Source organism: Galleria mellonella, unplaced genomic scaffold (genome assembly GCF_026898425.1).
Source record: "Galleria mellonella isolate WM207_F2 unplaced genomic scaffold, CSIRO_AGI_GalMel_v1 utg57, whole genome shotgun sequence".
Classification (NCBI taxonomy): Eukaryota; Metazoa; Arthropoda; class Insecta; order Lepidoptera; family Pyralidae; genus Galleria; species Galleria mellonella.
In genome coordinates this window covers 1,637,597-1,655,913 of record NW_026442119.1, presented here as the reverse complement: position 1 = coordinate 1,655,913, position 18,317 = coordinate 1,637,597, and the positions used below count along the sequence as shown (strand labels likewise).

The 18,317-nt window shown below is 33.5% G+C and overlaps 1 non-coding gene across 1 annotated transcript; it reads right to left on the bottom strand.

The window, feature by feature from the left end:
- Positions 1-15,747: 15,747 nt before the first annotated feature.
- Trnae-cuc (transfer RNA glutamic acid (anticodon CUC)) lies at positions 15,748-15,819 on the bottom strand. The gene has a single exon. It is a non-coding gene; the product is annotated as a tRNA-Glu (tRNA).
- Between the last annotated feature and the right edge of the window lie 2,498 nt (positions 15,820-18,317).

Here is an 18,317-nt window from a genome sequence, read left to right as displayed (position 1 = left end):
CAAACAAGGGCATTTAGTATCAACTAGCTTATTATGGCCAGAGTTATGAAAGTAAAAGTAAAGAAATCTTATTATACAAATATTTGCTAATTTAATTCTCACTGTCCACCGCTTCAGTAATCTAATATAAAGGCATACACACATCTACATTAGTAAATATTTAATTTAATCACACTGAGATACTAAAAAAGCTGCGTGCGTAGCTGTAAAGGGAGACCACTTTATAGAGGTCCTCGAGTGTCAATAAAATGGCACACCGGCCGGCGAGATTGCGAATAAATATTAAATACGACTCTGACCACTGAATAAATTGTAGTAATACATACTTCTCTGTATACTATAGACTTACTTTAATACTATAAACGTTATATTATTATTGTATCGATGATCCCAGGCTTGCAAGCGGTATCGAACCCTTAAATCTTAGGAGAGATTTTGCCTCACTCTGCGTGTTCTACCGCTTGTACAACGGATTGTGCTCAGAGGAATTATCAATATGATACCTACGGCCACTTTCTATCATCGTACGGCTCGCCATCGACAGGGAGTTCACCCTCATACCTTACAGCCTAAATGGTCGCGTACAACGCGATTTCAGAGATGTTTTCTCCCACGAACACTCCACCACAAGGTTATGAAATGAGCTCTCTGCTGAGGTTTTCCCAAGAGACTACAACATGGGGTTCTTCAAAAGTTGGGTAAAGAGGTTTCTTCAGGGTCGGCAACGCGTGCGTAATACCTCTGGTAGTGCAGGCGTTCATAGGCTACGGTAACCGCTTACCATCAGGTGGGCCGTATGCATGTTTGCCACCTCAGTGGTATAAAAAAAAGTCCATAAAGAGAGTTTTGCCAGTAGGGCATACGGACTTGGTATTCGGGTTTTTTTTTTGATGAGTGAAAATGGGATGGGTGAAGGGTGGTAGATGAAAATCAAAACAGGCCAGTTAGCCCATCATGATGAATTCATCAGGAATTAGCCATAATAATTTCAAGGGAGAACCGCGAAGAGGTCGACCTGGTTGAGTATATTGCTAACAATGGGATTCTCAATCTCTATTACTAACAATCCCTTTCCCCCCGGCAGTCGGGTTAGCAACCGCAGTTAGGCTTTGGTGATGTTTTAGGAGGGAGAACTATTATGTTTCCTTAATTGCCTCCTACGACACCTACTGGAATAGAAGGGGTGGCCCGTTCTATGCCGGAATCACACGGCAAATTTGTAAAAGTGGCTTATAAAAATTGTTTATGATTTTGCACAAAAAAAAATTTCATCAGTTTGGGCATCACTACCACCAGAGTTAAACTTATTACAAAAATCAGACGTATGTATGAATGCCTCTACCTAACACGAGTTTATATTGTGAAGCGGCTGTTTGCATGGCTATATTTTGATTTGAAGGATGGAATCATCGTCATCATCATTTCAGCCATTATTCGTCCACTGCTGGACATAGACCTCCCCAATAGACTGCCATAAGGAACGGTCCTGAGCCACCTGTATCCACTGTCTCCCTGCAATGCATTTGAGGTCGCGACTCTATCTAGTAGGAGGTCGTCTTACACTGCATTTGCCTGTACGGAGTCGACACTTAAGAACCTTTTTCCAAAGGATTCCTTTCAAGAAGTATGGGATGTGGTACCAATGGGCATAATAGTGATTATAAGCGACGGTGACCATTTTCCATAAAGTGGACCATCAGCTTGATTGCCATTCTAAGGAAATATCATAGAAAAATCACTAAACTATTGTTAAATAGTAAGTATCGTAAGTCATACTGTATTGTGACGTTTTTAAATTCGGGGATGCCCCATTCTTAATTTAATTTGTATAGTAAATGAGTACTGACATAATTTATAACATATTTTGTTAATGTATACTTGTCACGACATTTTATTATACAAGAAATTTTGTCGACTCTGTTTTATCTATTTTTTGACCAGTATATTTTATTTCAATTTTATTATGTACTATTCTTTGTTCAAATGTCATAATTTTAATTTTTCCTTTATTAATTTTTAAATTCGATATTACATTGTTTTTATTTTTTAACAAATCTAGCCCTATTTTAATTGGATTTAGCCGAAAAACATGATGCCGAGTTGGCAACACTGTGACGGCCTTACGGCCAGCGAAGGGCGCAGTACTAAAATCTTAGTGGCATCGATCGAACACGCTATCTCATTTATATTCTACGCGGGATCTTCTCAAAATCAAGGAGTATGTGATTCGATTTCTATACACGCGGGTGTTTATATGGAGCTGTTATACGCTCAATAGCGTAAAATTGTATCTCTCTCGTCCCTTTAATCGCCTTTACCTGCTACTAATAGCTACACTTCTCCTTACGTTAACGACATAAGAGTAAAATATGTCACCATTACTTTTCCTCCTCAGGACGTAATGACAGGCAACTAAGAGTGAGACAACGAGGTAAAAACGAAGGAAAATTCGAAATAAATCTCGTAAGCACATAGCCACTAAGCCGCCATCATATAAAATTGTTCCTGACAGTTTATGGTCACTATATTTATTTTATACTATGGTCATGTATATCTGCGGTTCTCTTTTTAAGTACAACTTAGAAAGAGAACCGCAACTACAATTCTTAATCTATGCTCGTCTAGTATTTTCACAAGATAAATTTAATGCCACTCTATTTGTTAAAATCGATCAAACCGTTTAATAGCCTAAGATACAAAACTGAGAGTGCGCAACCTGAGTGCACTGTGTGTGCATCTTCGTCCATCTTTCATTTAAACCAAATTTCATTTAAAAAGTTTAATGCCTGTAATATTTTGCGAAGGAATCTTAGTCTAGAAGTAGCTCATTGCGTCGAAGATTCCACATACGTGCATAAATATATATTTACGTACAGGTCGAAATCATTTATATAAAAAAAGGTATTCTTTTAGTGAAGTTGAACATTTTTCCCAAAATATGGGACAATAAATGACAACAAATATAGAGCATCCTACACTACTTTAGTCTAGTCCTATCATGTTAGTGTAAAAGATTTTATTTACTTTTTTACCTTTAGTTATATTTTTTGTTTTAGGAAAAATGTTCAATTTAAGTGGTAGAATATTCTCTTAAAAGGATCCTAATGATTTTGGTTTTACAATATATTGGTGTTATAATATATAAAGCTAAAACTATTAACTCCCATTTCTTCGGCAGGCGGGTGACATGTTTCAGCCGCTCTATACAAGTTATGGGCTCACTCAATCGGAAACATCAATTGAGTGAGTCATCGCGAGTCACATACTAAATACAAACAGGCGTCTAACTTGGATGCTGAGCTGTCATGAAACAACATATTATATATTACAGTCCTATGTAGAGATGCGGTACCAACATTGCAACTTTTCACGCTAGGTAATCCAATTAAAGTTTGCGCGGTTCGGTTGGTACACAATGTTTTTATCACTTGTCGAACAATCTTAGAATGTATTTTTACTGAAATAACGGTCAGTGACCGTATGCACTTTGAAATGGTAAAAATGCTGATCGTCCATCTAATCTAAAATGGTAACCGTCACTAGAGCTACAAACAACACCGAGGATATTACAGAATAAATTGTGACTACCATAAATATTTCTAGGTTCAATAGATACAGTGACGCCCTGATTAAATTTCTCCTTCTACGTCGTAGGCTCAGATTTTATAGATAGAGCGTTTTCGTACAAATTCTATCCTAACAACAGGTCAACTTTTCTATCTATATGTACGTCAATAGCGTAGGTACCTGTATTTACAATTAATAAAATATTTGAGAGAAATTTATATTTTAAGCTTAAACTAAAAATAAAAGCGATACAACATTCTTACAAATATATTTAATACAACAAGATACGCAGTATACATTGATTTATATCTTAGTATAGATGTACAATATGTTTTTGTTTTTAAATCATTCAAAAGGCCGCCATTTTAATTAATAAACATATAATAATTTATAAGCAATAACTACATACATATATAATTTTAATTCTGTCAGTAAAATAGTTCCAAAATCAAAGTTTTAATAAGCCAACCTGATCAATAAAATTTTTAATCCAATTATTTGCAACAGTAGAAAAAAGCGCGTTTAGTTTCAATTTTAAAAATATCTACGTCAGCCAAACTTCAAATTAACTGACTAAATTGTGACGCGTTTTTTAAACTCGATACTCTATCTATATAATCTAAGATCGTAGATAAAGAATAATTTAAAGTTAGAAGATAAAAACGTTTACCTCCCTGATCGTCATAATGTTAAGTGTTTAAATCAAATTTTATATTCAGTTCCATTGTGATCGTAAAATTTACAAACGCATTTATATACCGACACATCGAATACGTTAAAATATACGTTACTATTTCTATTCGTCAACAAATCCCTAGAAACCATATTTCGACCCTAAAATACATTTTCTGAGGGCGGGAGTAAAAAAACAGCGAATTCGGCAAAGGTTAAGAACGCACGTTGAAGTTACGACGGCCTGATATCTTTACAGTCTGAAACGAGCTGAATAGAAGAGGCACTCTTATTGGTAACCTTCTATATTTGAATATCGAGTTTATATTACGCACACGTTACACCCAAAATTTGGATTGGGATCCATCCATTTCTCACGACCTTCACTGTGAAGTATCTATATTCTTTATTGACGTATAAATTATACGGTAGTTAGATAAGAGAATTTTTCTTGCATTATCGTAATTTGAAATTGAATAATTGTTACAGATATGTTTCATTTCATTCAATTCAGTAATGAATAATAAAAACCTGTTTAGATGTTTATGGGTTTATATATCTATCCTAAATATTTTAAGAAAGAATAAAATAAAAAGAAAAATTGGCACATAACAATAATAATTACCAGAGAAACATAAACAATTATAAACTTAAAGAACAAGAAAATACAAAAGATAATACAAAAGTAAATTTATAATTTTTTTGTATTTTATACATAATTATATATATAAAAATATAAATATATATATACATGGTATAGTTAATTAAGAATTATACGGCCAAAATTAACACCACCACTCAACTAAGTGTCCGTTACACAAAAAGCATAAACAATTTTTAGCAAATTGAAGTTATATAAACTTCAATTTGCTAAAAAATCAACTCAACTTCATTCACGTTACCAATTTATTCAAATTGAACGAATTAAAAAGTAGTCTATGCCCTTTACCATCCAAAATTCTACGTTTACCATATTTCATTACGATTAGTTATACGTTTTTTTTTTTTAAAAACAAAATACTTTAAATTTCTAAAATTACTAAGGATTATAAAACAAAAACATTTACATCGCACTCACGTAGCGGAATCAATAAAAAAAAACCCGATTACAAATGCGAGAGGTTTCAATTTTCCAATACATTAGATTGAGCTCGGGGCGTTATCAAGGGGTAGTACACGTGATTGATTCCCGGTCGCACCCTGTGATTGATACCGCGGGAAACACTGGAATCCCGAGGAAATATATTTTAAACAGCACTTAAAAGCTTACAATCCTTTCTCATGATTGCTCTTTTCAATATTCATCACCACATAATTGCGTTTCTGTTTTTCCAAAGATTGGCTAGGAACAAATATTACATAGCATTTTTTTATTTTTATTTATTATTTAACACAGAAATACAGAATTACAGAAAGTATGTTACAATAGCATTTAGAAATCACGTAGATTTGTAGCAATTTAAGTTTGCCTTTTGTACTAAACATTTTTATTTAATGTGGTCAATAAAGAATAAATAAATAAATAAATGTTCGATAATAATGAATTATTAAAATGTATTTTAAACAGCCCTCTCGAATGTGCGCCGATTTGGACGATTATTTTTTTTATCATATTATTTATATGTATATTAATTGAACATGTGTAGTAATACTCTTAATACATAAAACATAAAAATTAACAATTATATCATAGAGATTTTTTTTTTTATAAAACGGATTTTTTGTTTTACATAACTTTGGTAACTTTTTATATTATTAAATATTTTCACGCCGACCCAAAGGTGGAATGTATACGGGCAATGTAAACCTCTTTCATTTAAAAATTACCTACATTCTTAATATAATAAATTAATTTAAATTTCTATGTACCATACTTAATTATTTCTTTATTTATTTTCCACTTTATTTGATACACTGGTAATCCATAAAAATATGACAGAAGTAAGCATATATACAAAGGCGAGCTTAACTCTAAAAGAGTTCTCTTCCAACAAACCCAAAATGGAAAGGAATTACCCAAAATTATACAAAGCAATGACCGAACAATAATTCAAAACTATGTAAAATACATTTATTTCTCGGGGGTGTTGTAAGAGGCACTAAGGTACTAAATAGTAGAGGGATAGGCAGTAGTATCCCTCTTAAAACATTACAAAAAGCCTAACTTTAGCTAAAGCTTTTGGTGTTGTTGTTGATCATGGGCGGTAGTCACTTACTGGTACTTCACTTACGGGTGAGCTGTATGCTAGTTTGCCCCTATTTTGTAAAAAAAAACTACGGTTGCTAATTCTACTGCCAAGCGTGGCAACTACTAGCAAAACTCCCCTTTTGGGGAAGGCTTATGTTCAGCAGTGGTCAGTTAACGGCTGATATGATGATGATGATGTAAAAAACAAAAGTCTGTTATAAATAATTTCTCTCTACCAAGACACCAAACAATAGTGCGAATGCTGAAGCACATTTTTTACCAATTAAGCTCATTATAGCTGGATGCAAGCCATTTAGCTTGCAATAATTACTACAGGCAATTCCTTAGATTATCATCGCCCTCCCCGGCACATAAATAACAATTTGCCGGGCCATTTAACTCTAGACATTCCAGACGCCTCGCTATTGCCGCACTTTACTGGTAACTGTAACATGTCGTTAATGCGGACATCGTATCAAATGACTGTGTCATTCTTCGTATACTACTTACTATGGGGTGATATTGAAATCCATTCTATTTGTGAAATTGAATTCCCGAAGAATCCTGGATGAATGAAAAGAAATTTTTAGTCCTGCTCTCCGGATTAAATAGACAAGTTGAACAAGCTATGTTAATATGGAAAGCTTAAATTTCATTTATGGTACTTTGAATGGTAAACAAGCTGACGCTTCTGATGAAAAGTGGGAACCATCGTCTTTAGAAATAAAAAATACAATGAGCTTCACAGAGTATACTGTGTTGCCTATGATAAATAAAAATACAGTTATTCTCATATATACCCATTGTAGACGTAAATATAACTATAGTTTTATATCTATTTATATATCTACTAGCTTAATCCCGTGGCTTCGTTTGAATGAATTAATACATAAAGTATCCTATGCAATCAGTTCAGATATAACCTACCCGTGTGGCCAATTTTATTCACGTTCAGTAATTTTTGCGTTAAAGAGTAACATCCATCCCTCTATCCTTTCATTGTTGCAAACTTTGATCACCACTTTACATCACTTTGTCCATCAATTTTGACTTTGTCTTTTTAATTCAGTATATATATATATATATATATATATATATATATATATATATATATATATATATATATATATATATTTTATGGATGATAATGGAATGGTAACTCCACCCGCGCTATTGGTATACACCAATGAGGGCACCAATGAGGGATGATAGTTGAGGATGAAGCAGGTCAGTTAGCCCATCGTGACGTATTCAACAAGAATTGTTCACGATGGTTTCCAGGGGGAACCACGTGGAGGTCGACCTGATAGGGCATATTGCTAGCAATGTCGAACTCCTTTGCTAACAATCCCTTTCTCCCATATATATATATATATATATATATATATATATATATATATATATATATATATATTAGAAAACTCCTCCTATATTGTCACGTATTACTGTGAGCTAATTTATTCCTGAAGCAATTTACATACATCTATTTAGGCTGTCAAAATATCTGTATAAAATATCCACGGTAAGAATATCTTCCAACGACAAGAATTTTAGCTTCAATAAAATACAATTCCTTCAATAAGTAAATAATTTTCTAAGAAACGTGAAGAATATTTACTTAATACTTTGATGTTTAATTGTAAATAATAACAGAGACACATTGGAAGTTCTTTGAAGAACTTTGTGCTGAACGGGTGTGGCGAAAGTGATAAACGGCAACTTGTCAAATAAATTTATAGATTTCATACAAATACCTAATCACATATTTGTAACTACGAGTAGCTTTTTGCTCATTAGTGTACGAAGGAAAACTAATGTAGTAAACCAGTTCTTGATGACGTATTGAAATAAAACACGTCAGATTTTAACATATATCTTCATAACCACAACTATGAAAACCGTATCCAATTTGGTGCAGAATTTTTTGCATGATACCAGAACAAACGACAGACAAAATTTCCAAAAATGTTTGTTTCGGCCTCTATTAATTTTATTCATATAATTTTTTTCATAAATATGTTCAAAGTACAAACATCATCTGGTTACAATTTTATTATATTAAGTAAGATTAGTGTGATATGAAGAATAAATTTAATTGAGATTAAAAAAAAATAAATGAAAGTACTAAACGTAAAGTAAGTATCTTGTTATTTGTTCTCAACAAATAACTTTCTAAAATTACAGTAGCATTACAAAAAATTAAAATTTGAAAGAGCTTTCAGAGAAGTCAACTTCAATAAAATTTGTTTTGAATTTAACGCTGTATTTAGTCATCAGACAATCACAAATAAATTGTTCACTCAGAATAGTGTAGTCATATGTCCCGTTATAAAATATATATTATATCATTAACCTCAACGCTGTTCCCTGTGATGAGGAAGTAACAATGAAGAACTATGTCACAACTGCTACTGAATGTCACCATCGTACAACCCACCATAAACTAAAGTTCTTTCCCAACTATCTGGATGTCTGCGTTTTTCAATACATTTTCTTCCACGCACAATAACGCTTTGAAATCAACTTTCTCAGCAGCAGTATTTCTTAACCGATACAACACCGTAACCTTCAAGAAAAGAGCATTATTCCTTTTAAAAAACCAGCGGCACACCTATAATTCCTCCACGGGTGTTCCTAGGTGGCGGTAGTCACTTACCATAAGGTGAATACACTTCGTTTGCCCACTGTGTTATAAAGATGAAAAATGGTAACTAATAGGTTATATGTTTTACTATAAAAGCAGACCCGTACTTAACAGTGGGACATTACTAAATTCTCATAGTCATAGTGTTATATTATATGTGCCATAGTGATTTTACGATACTGTTATAAATAATGTATTTATATTAACAAAATATAAAAGGGGAAATAACAAATTCAATTACAGAAATATTTAAATTTTAAAATCATTTTCCAATTATTACTGTGTGATTATGAAATTGCAAAGCAGTCGATATTATTTAATTATACAATAATTATTGGAATTTGGTTATTTTAACAATTTTCAAATTTTATATTTAAATATACTCACATAATAATTGGCAATTAATAAATTATACCTAATATAAATCCTTATTTATACCTACTATAAATATATATAACATCTCTCGGTGTCTTTACGATTCAACAAATCATCACCTTTGATATACACTTATCATTTAAAGTATATAGACTACTTTTAAACCCGGTATCCCAGTATCGATATGTCCGATTGCGTATCGTAGAATCGTATCACAAAACGTAGACGAAAACTTATCACAAATAAACGTTTAAATTAGGGGTAAAGGGATTGTTAGTTATAGAGACTGAGAATCCCATTGCTAGCAATATACCCAACCAGGTCAACCTCCTCGCGGTTCTCCCCGGAAACTATCATGTTTAATTCCTGATGAATTCATCATGATGGGCTAACTGGCCTGTTTTCATTCTCATCTATCACCCTTCACTGGTGCTCCGCCAGCGTATCCCGTTAGCGCAGGCGGGGTTACCATACCAATTTCACCTATAAAAAAAAAAGTTTAAATTTAATTACCTGAACCGCGACCGCTTGTTACTTAATACGCCTAATGTTAAAAAAAATATCACAGTAGGGTCGTCCCGATCGCACAAAGAATACAATAACTAATTTGAATACACATCTATTGAATACAAATCAATTCGCACTGAACAGAACCGGAGAATCTCAAACAGAAATTTTATCGCAACTCGATCGATTATTGTCTTCTTCTATGCATGCAGATTATTAATGCTTGTTACTGAGGATTCTATTGTTTTCTTAGTATTAAATACTATCTATACTACTATACATTGTACAAAAGTCGAATGCTTGGGTACCTCTGTCCCATTCGTGTTGCAACCGTGAGGCAGCTGTGTTTACATGGCTGTGTTTCGGTTTGAAGGGTGGGATATGGCGTGAATTTACTGGGTACAGCGGAATAACACCTGAGTCCTGAGGAATGGCAACGCATGGGGCGTATCATGGGCTAAACAGTATACTCTGTTATGTCCATGGTACTGCTCATGTCTATAGGCGACGGTTACCACTTTCCATCAGGTGGACCGTCAGCTTGTTTACCATTTTAAGTTGCATAAAAACATCGATTCGTACTTACGATCCTAACTTAGTGCCGGTTTTTTTATTATAATTTGCTATGGGTACTTATAACAGCAAGTAGCAATAACGCTATATTCTCCGACACCTTATATTCGACACATGGTGTTTTATTTATTCAAATCTTAAGTACACATCTTGAAGAGGTATCGGGCCTTATTTCCCCGTTTCTTTTCGTTTTTTTATCCATCGAATAGGTAGTTTTATTGCGGGCAACCCGCCGCCGCGACCTTTCGTTTTATTCTCTCCGGTCGCCTCCCATTCAGTTTTATGTCGCTTCCTTTGCAGGATCCACAAAACTGTAAGTGTCTTGCTCGATGTCTCTGCAGGTCGAGTGTTAAAAGTTTTACAACCTATTTTAAGTGTGCGGATGGATAGATTGACAAATTGAGCCGCGCTTCCTTTGTAAACCGGAAAATTGGTGTTGAAAATTGCGAGTCGCTTGTGGAATTTTTAAAACTTTTTTCGAGTTAAATAAATTGACGATCTGATACTCGGATATTTGTTTTTTTTTTTTAATAAGATATTATATTAATATTGTAAATATACTATTGGGACTTAACACCATGAAAACTTTGTATGTAAGTAGCCTCTACAAACTTATTTCTTAATGGCAATGTTTCGACATGGATTTTTTTTAATTGGTGATTATGGAATGGTTACCCCGCCTGCGCTATCGGTATACGCTGGCGGGGCACCAGTGAGAAATGATAGATGACGATGAAAGCAGGTCAGTTACCCCACCATGATGAGTTCGTCAAGAATTAACCATGATGGTTAATTCTTGTCGAATTTATCATGAGAACGCGGATTCCAGAGGGAACCGCGTGGAGGTCAACCTGAGAGAGTATATTGCTAGCAATGGTGCTATTAGACTTTATTACTAACAATCCCTTTCCCCCCTTTCGAAGTGGATTATACCACGTCGTGGTCACGACAGGACTGATTAATCCACGTCAAAATTTTGCCATCAGGTAGATGTTAAGCTTGCATTGCCTACCAATAAAAAACACTGGTACTTCGCACAAATATCTACATTGTATTACTGATTTGTTTGTTATCAAACTTTAGAAGTAAAACTTGATACAGAGGTATAACACCTGAGTTTTCAGGAATGGCAACACATACAGGGTATCATGGGCGAAACAGTATACTCTGTTATGTTTATGGTACTGCTCATGTCTATAGGTAACGGTTACCACTTTCCATCAGGTGAGCCGTCAGCTTGTTTGCCATGCTAAGTTGTATAAAAAAAAATACTTGCAACTTGAAATAGCAAACCAGCTAAAGAAGTGGTGACTGTCATCACTGTGACTGATATAATCAGCTCCTTGTATATTACAGAATATACTGTGATGTCTTTTAGAATTGAAACACAGCAATATTAATACACCTGTTTGATGACAAGTTCTGTCTCCTAACTATACTTTTCTTCTTCTCCTCTTCTCCTTCCATCTATGCATTGACTTTTACATAAAGCATTCATTTAAAACCAAAATGAACAATTCCAAATTTTCTCATCCCTTCCACGTCATCCTATCCATTCTTCTTTTTTTTAAACGTGCCCAATCAACGTGATGAAATTTTCTACAATATATTTTTTTAATCAAAAATATATTTTTGAATAAACTATATTTTTGAATCAAATATATAGTTTATTCAAAATTAATCGAACAATTTTAAATGTTTCTGTTCATTTTAAAATATACCTTAATCCTTACTGATATTATATAAGTTGGAGTCGATTTTATTACCAATATTTTCAAGAGTAATAATTTTTTAGTAACGAAACGATTATTATTATTGCTAGATTAATATTTTAGTCCTTCCACGTGACCCCGACATAGAATCGGCCACCCTTACCTATGTCGTGAGTGTCGTAAGAGGCCACTAAGGGAGCTTAAGAGTCGAGGGACAGGCAGCAGTGTCCCGCTCGAAACATCACCAAAACCTTACTGCCGTTATCAACCCGCCACAGTAGTTGCCACGATTAGCAGCCGTGGCAACTACTGATAAAATCATCCAAATGAGGGCGACCTATGTTCAGCAGTGGACAGATAATGGCTAATATAATGATAAAGTCTGCAAACGGATGACATTTTAAAATAGTCATAATTATTTATTTATTCTTTATTGCACAATAAAACTTTGTACAAGTGGCGAGCTTAATGCCATATGGCATTCTCTACCAGCTAAACATTAGGTAAAAGTAGAAAGCGTATGAAGGGCAGATGTGGTGAAGAAATACATATGTGACATAATTATAGCAACATCCTGAAATAATAATACATAAGAAATACACATATAACACATAAATACTACTTATATTAATAATAAATTAAGTAATTATACTAATATATATGAAATATATACACACATATATATTCATATATACACACATACATACATATAGATACATACATACACGTACACATATATACACATACATACATACATGAAAACTATGGTAAACATTATAAAATATAGTAACTATTGAGTAACCTGTAACTAGAGCTAGTTTTGTTGACTCAACAAGTAATTAAACAGACATATATGCTTATTAAAAATTATTCAACTGTTTTCAAAGATTGACAGATACCATATTTCCGAGGTTGCCACTCTTCGGTAAGCTTTAATAATGTATGTATAATAATGTATAAATGTAACAAAATTGCTACAACACCATAAAAATAGGTAAAACAGTGCCTACTCGCCCAGGCGAATCACATAAAAAGAATCCATTGTAATTCAGATCACATTCCATTTTCCAATTCTGATGGATCGAGTATAAAAATAAGCTGTGTAAATAAATCCAAGTTCAAGGGAATTAATGAAGCAGAGCCAGTATCAATATAGCAACAGCTGATAAGAGTAATTGGGAACTCATTTACAGTGTATAATAAAAAAGATTTTGATCTACCAGGTGAAATAGCAAGTTTTAGCATTCTTTTACTTACAAAATACAATATTTTGCACGGAAATTACATGAATTTTGGGTTTTTCGTAGTACTCGAAAACTGGACTCGAAGGTATACATTTTTTTCAACCCACGTTTAGGAAAGATGTCCTATATTTTTTTTTGAGAGACAGGCTTTTTGTTAAAGAAATCTGTGATACTGCGATCATTCCATGACCTTTCGATCTCGCCTCTTTCTTTAATTCGCTACTAATTCCTATCAATGATAGGAATTTAAGGATGTTTCTTGTAGCATTTTTTTTTATCTTCTCAGGATATAAAGTGTATTTTCCAAAGGAGATGTTATGATTTATATATAAGTGGGCTACAGCCACAAAATGTTCTATATTACGTATCACTGATTTAATCATTTTGTATCTACTCTGTGTAAATACTCCCTTAAAAGCATGGGAAAAATATGAAACAATTTTAAAAAACGTAACTGCATATTAAAAAATGAAGTAACGTTACCAGTCAGGATAATAAAATAAAAATATAACTTTAAAACATTTTTATGCTACTAAGAAACGGAAAACAATTTCTGCATAAAACAAAACACACTACAAACACCGAAATCTATTATTATTCCACTATTACTCGTACGTAGAGCAATATGGCAACAAACCGTAATTTGTTGCGTACAACAAAAAACGCAATTTTCCATCAAATAACACGTTACGCACGAGCGAGCGAGTTCGATAATTTCGCTCGCTCCTCGCATCTCACCAGTATCGTTCGGATCTTATCTCGAACATCTAAAACTAGATCACGCGGGTGGTCGTAAATCAATCAGGTCGGACGCAGGGTTGCAAAAAAACATCCCTCGATACCGCGGCGGCGAAAAATTGTAGCCATTCCTTTGCTTGTGTTGTTTGGAAGATTATACAGTATTATATACAAGTACCTTTGATTAGGTATATACCATAGATAGAGCATCGAGCCTCAAAAACGGGTCAACTTTTGACTCGTTTTTTTATTAATGTTCTATATAATTACTCACTACTTGTCGTGTGGTCCAGGTAGAATAGGCCACCCCTTCCTTTCCCGTGGGTGTCATAAAAATCGACTAAGAGAGAGCGAATGGTCAGCAGCGTCCCTCTTAAAACATCTCTAAAGCCTAACTGCGGTTATCAACGCGCCTGCCAAGCGTGACAGCTACTGGCAAAACACCCTAAAGGGAGGCTTAGGTTCAGCAGTGGACAGTTAAAGGCGACGATGACGATGATAATTACGTATCTTGACGTACCTATATTTAATTATTTAATAAATAAAATCAATTTTTGTGGATTAATAAGGAGCAGAATGTATAAGAAAATAAATATAGATTTTATAAAGGAATTACTCATATCTATTTATCACGCAAAATTGTATGAAAAAGTTGATCCGCTTTTCTCGAAGAATTTTTATGGAGACACTCTATCTGTATAATCTAAGACAACTAATTATTCATAGCGTGTGCTATATATTTACGGCTGCAGCTTCGTCCGTATCAATTATTGCATAAAATACAGTGACTAGTGGTGCGCGAATGCGAACGATTTTGTTATTCGAATAATTAGTAATTACTGATTTTATAAGTCGACTATTAAATTAGTAATATACTAATTTTCGTATTCGAATAATTTTACTTTTTAGTAATTCAATCTAAACTATTTTTTATATCTTACAGTATACAAGTTTTTACCCGCGACTTCGTCCGTGTAACCGGGATATGTTTACTGACTGGTATAAAAAGTAGGGACAAAGGAGGAAGGGAGTAGGGACAGTCTATGGGGGAGGCCTATGCCCAGCAATGAACGGATAATGGCTGAGATGATGTTGATGATGATAAAAAGTAGGTTATATCCTCCTATAGGAGGTACTATATATAGTACATGTATACCAAATTTTATAGTAATTGGTTAAGCACTTAAGGCACATAAGGTTACAAACAAACAAACAACTCACTTTTATATTTATAATATTATAGTAAAGATAAGTAGGATTACTTAGACGAATCAACTATAAATTCGTTGGCTCATAGTCTTACTACATACATGTGACTAATATACATATAAAATACGCTATGAATAGGATTACTAATACTAATTGTTTTAGTATTTATAATGTTGCAATAAAATCTGCGAATCGAATTAAAATATGTACCTCTAACATTATTAAGTTAATTTATCAAATTCTGAACATTTGTATTATCAGGTTTACATAATACACATAAAAAGAATGACTCTTAAAGAATAAATGAAAATACCAAAGTTCCGGTACCGGGAATTGAACCCGGGCCTCCTGGGTGAGAGCCAGGTATCCTAGCCACTGGACCATACCGGATATTTATTTACTGCCAAATTGAAAATTGTTTTCGTTGCGACGAAAAAACAAAAACAAAAATGATCCTATGATAGGAAGCTAATGAAATCCTATCATCTTTATCAAACATATGGAAAGAATAAGGAATCGGATATTGCTATCTCATGTGTGCGGTAGCGAAAACGTGCACGTCGGTATATTCGTTTGTTATTTGTTCAGAAGTGGCAGGCATTATATAGGTTATTTGGAATTCCTTGTAATTATATAAATTACTAATATATATAAAATAAAATTTATCTCCCTATGTAGGTATATACTGAACCCGCAATACATGATTACACTAGCATAGAGGTCAAATAGACTGATAACATAGTATATTACAATTACATCTACAACTACAATAATTAGATTAAATATTAGTTTTCCGTATAAAACAAAGTCGCTGTTGCTGTCTGTATTCTATATTTTTATTTATGTAGGTTTATATTCATATGTATGTATTAATATTGTATCTAAATAAATCAATAAATATATATATAATATAATATATATATATATATATATATATATAATGATTTATTATTTATGTAAATATTTATTTTAATTTCTTTCTTGCACTACTACTGCCCACCCACTACTTCCTATGCCACTGCGTTAGGTTGACTGGAAGAAATCTCTTTTAGAGATAAGTTCGCCTTTGCTAACATTGTTATTAACTTATTGTTGTTACTGTATGTTTTAGTGCAATAAAGAATATATATATATATATATATATATATATATATATATATATATATATATATATATATATAAAACATTAGTCAAAATATGTACTATCATAATTGATATTTTAATATACGAGTACTAGGTATATATACGTTTTTCTATTGAATAATGTGATATACTCGTATGCAAACAATCTATTGAGCTACGATCTAATAATTTACCTAGAGATGCCTCGTTTAGAGATGAAACACGTGTCGCGAAACGTGCGTGATAGAAATAGCAGTCGGAGATTGATAGCTAATATGGAAGGTTGTGGAACATCTTGTAGTAATAGTGGTGGTCAATCTTCGATTAATGATAGTCACACGCATAATAATGGTGGCGGAATTAAACAAATTTAAACCTATTCAAATAACCATTGCGTTACTTACCTACTATTTTATCGTCTTCGCAACTTACTCCCAGATGTCACTTAAAAAAAAATTATGCTGACCGTATAAAATTCACATTGGAAAATTATTTGAGTCGTCTCCCTCGAAACTTGGCTGATAAAGAAACAATTTGTATTCAATAAGCCTCGCGAACCCACGGCAGTAAGTGCTGAGCCAAAATATAGGTAGCTCAGTTGGGAGTTTTGTTCGTACATATGCTCCAGTAAGTATCTACCTATCTACTAGGGGTGGGTAATATATAGCAATATCTATATATTTTAGTTGCAATATATATATATATATATATATATATATATATATATATATATATATATATATATATATATATACTGGTCAAATAACGAATACGTTAAAAGTCTGTTATAAAAAAAATAATGTTGGATAACAAACTTATAACATATTCGAAAATAGATATCCGACCGATATGGGCGATATCGAAATAGGTGATGGCCTTTTGTACAAAAGTCAATTGCTTGGGTACCTCTGTCCGATTCGTGTTTCTACCGTGAAGCAGTTGTGTTTGCATGGCTGTGTTTCGGTTTGAAGTGTGGGATATGGTGTGAATTTACTAGGTACAGAGGAATAACACCTGAGTCCTCAGGAATGGCAACGTATGGGGGGTATTATGGGCAAAACAGTATACTCTATTATGTCCATATATATACAACAATATATACATATATTACAACAATTGAAAATAAATGGAATGATGTTACTGAGATTTGAAAAAAATATATATTCCTTACTAAGTTTGTTTCACTAATTAACCAATTATTGTGAAATTTGGTATACCTACGCATACTATATGGCATAGGGGGAATGTGATAGTTAGTAATGAAGTCTAACATCCCCATTACTAGCAGTAGCCTATCAGGTCGACCTCCACGCAGTTCCCTCTGGAAACCATCATGGTTAATACATGTGGAACTCGTCACGATGGGCTAACTGACCTGCTTTCACTGTCATCTATCATCATTTCATGCCTCGCCAGCATATACTGATAGTGTAAGCGGAGTTACCATTCCATTATCACCCATAAAAAAAAACATATGAGATAGAGTAGGTACTTTTTATTCCGGTCAATGAACGTATTCCAATCACGCCGACAAAATCGCGGGCAGAAGCTAGTATAAAATAAATACCGTAAATTTGCACCAACTACCTGGTGCTGAAACTAGAATATTCTGCATTATTATGCACTAGACAATAAACAGAACACCTATACCCGACCCCATTTAGAGTAGTACATTAGCTAAACTGATCCGACCGAGAATAGAATCGGAGACCTCGTTTACGTAAAGCAACGCGCCCACATCTGTGCCACGCAACCGACGTAACAAA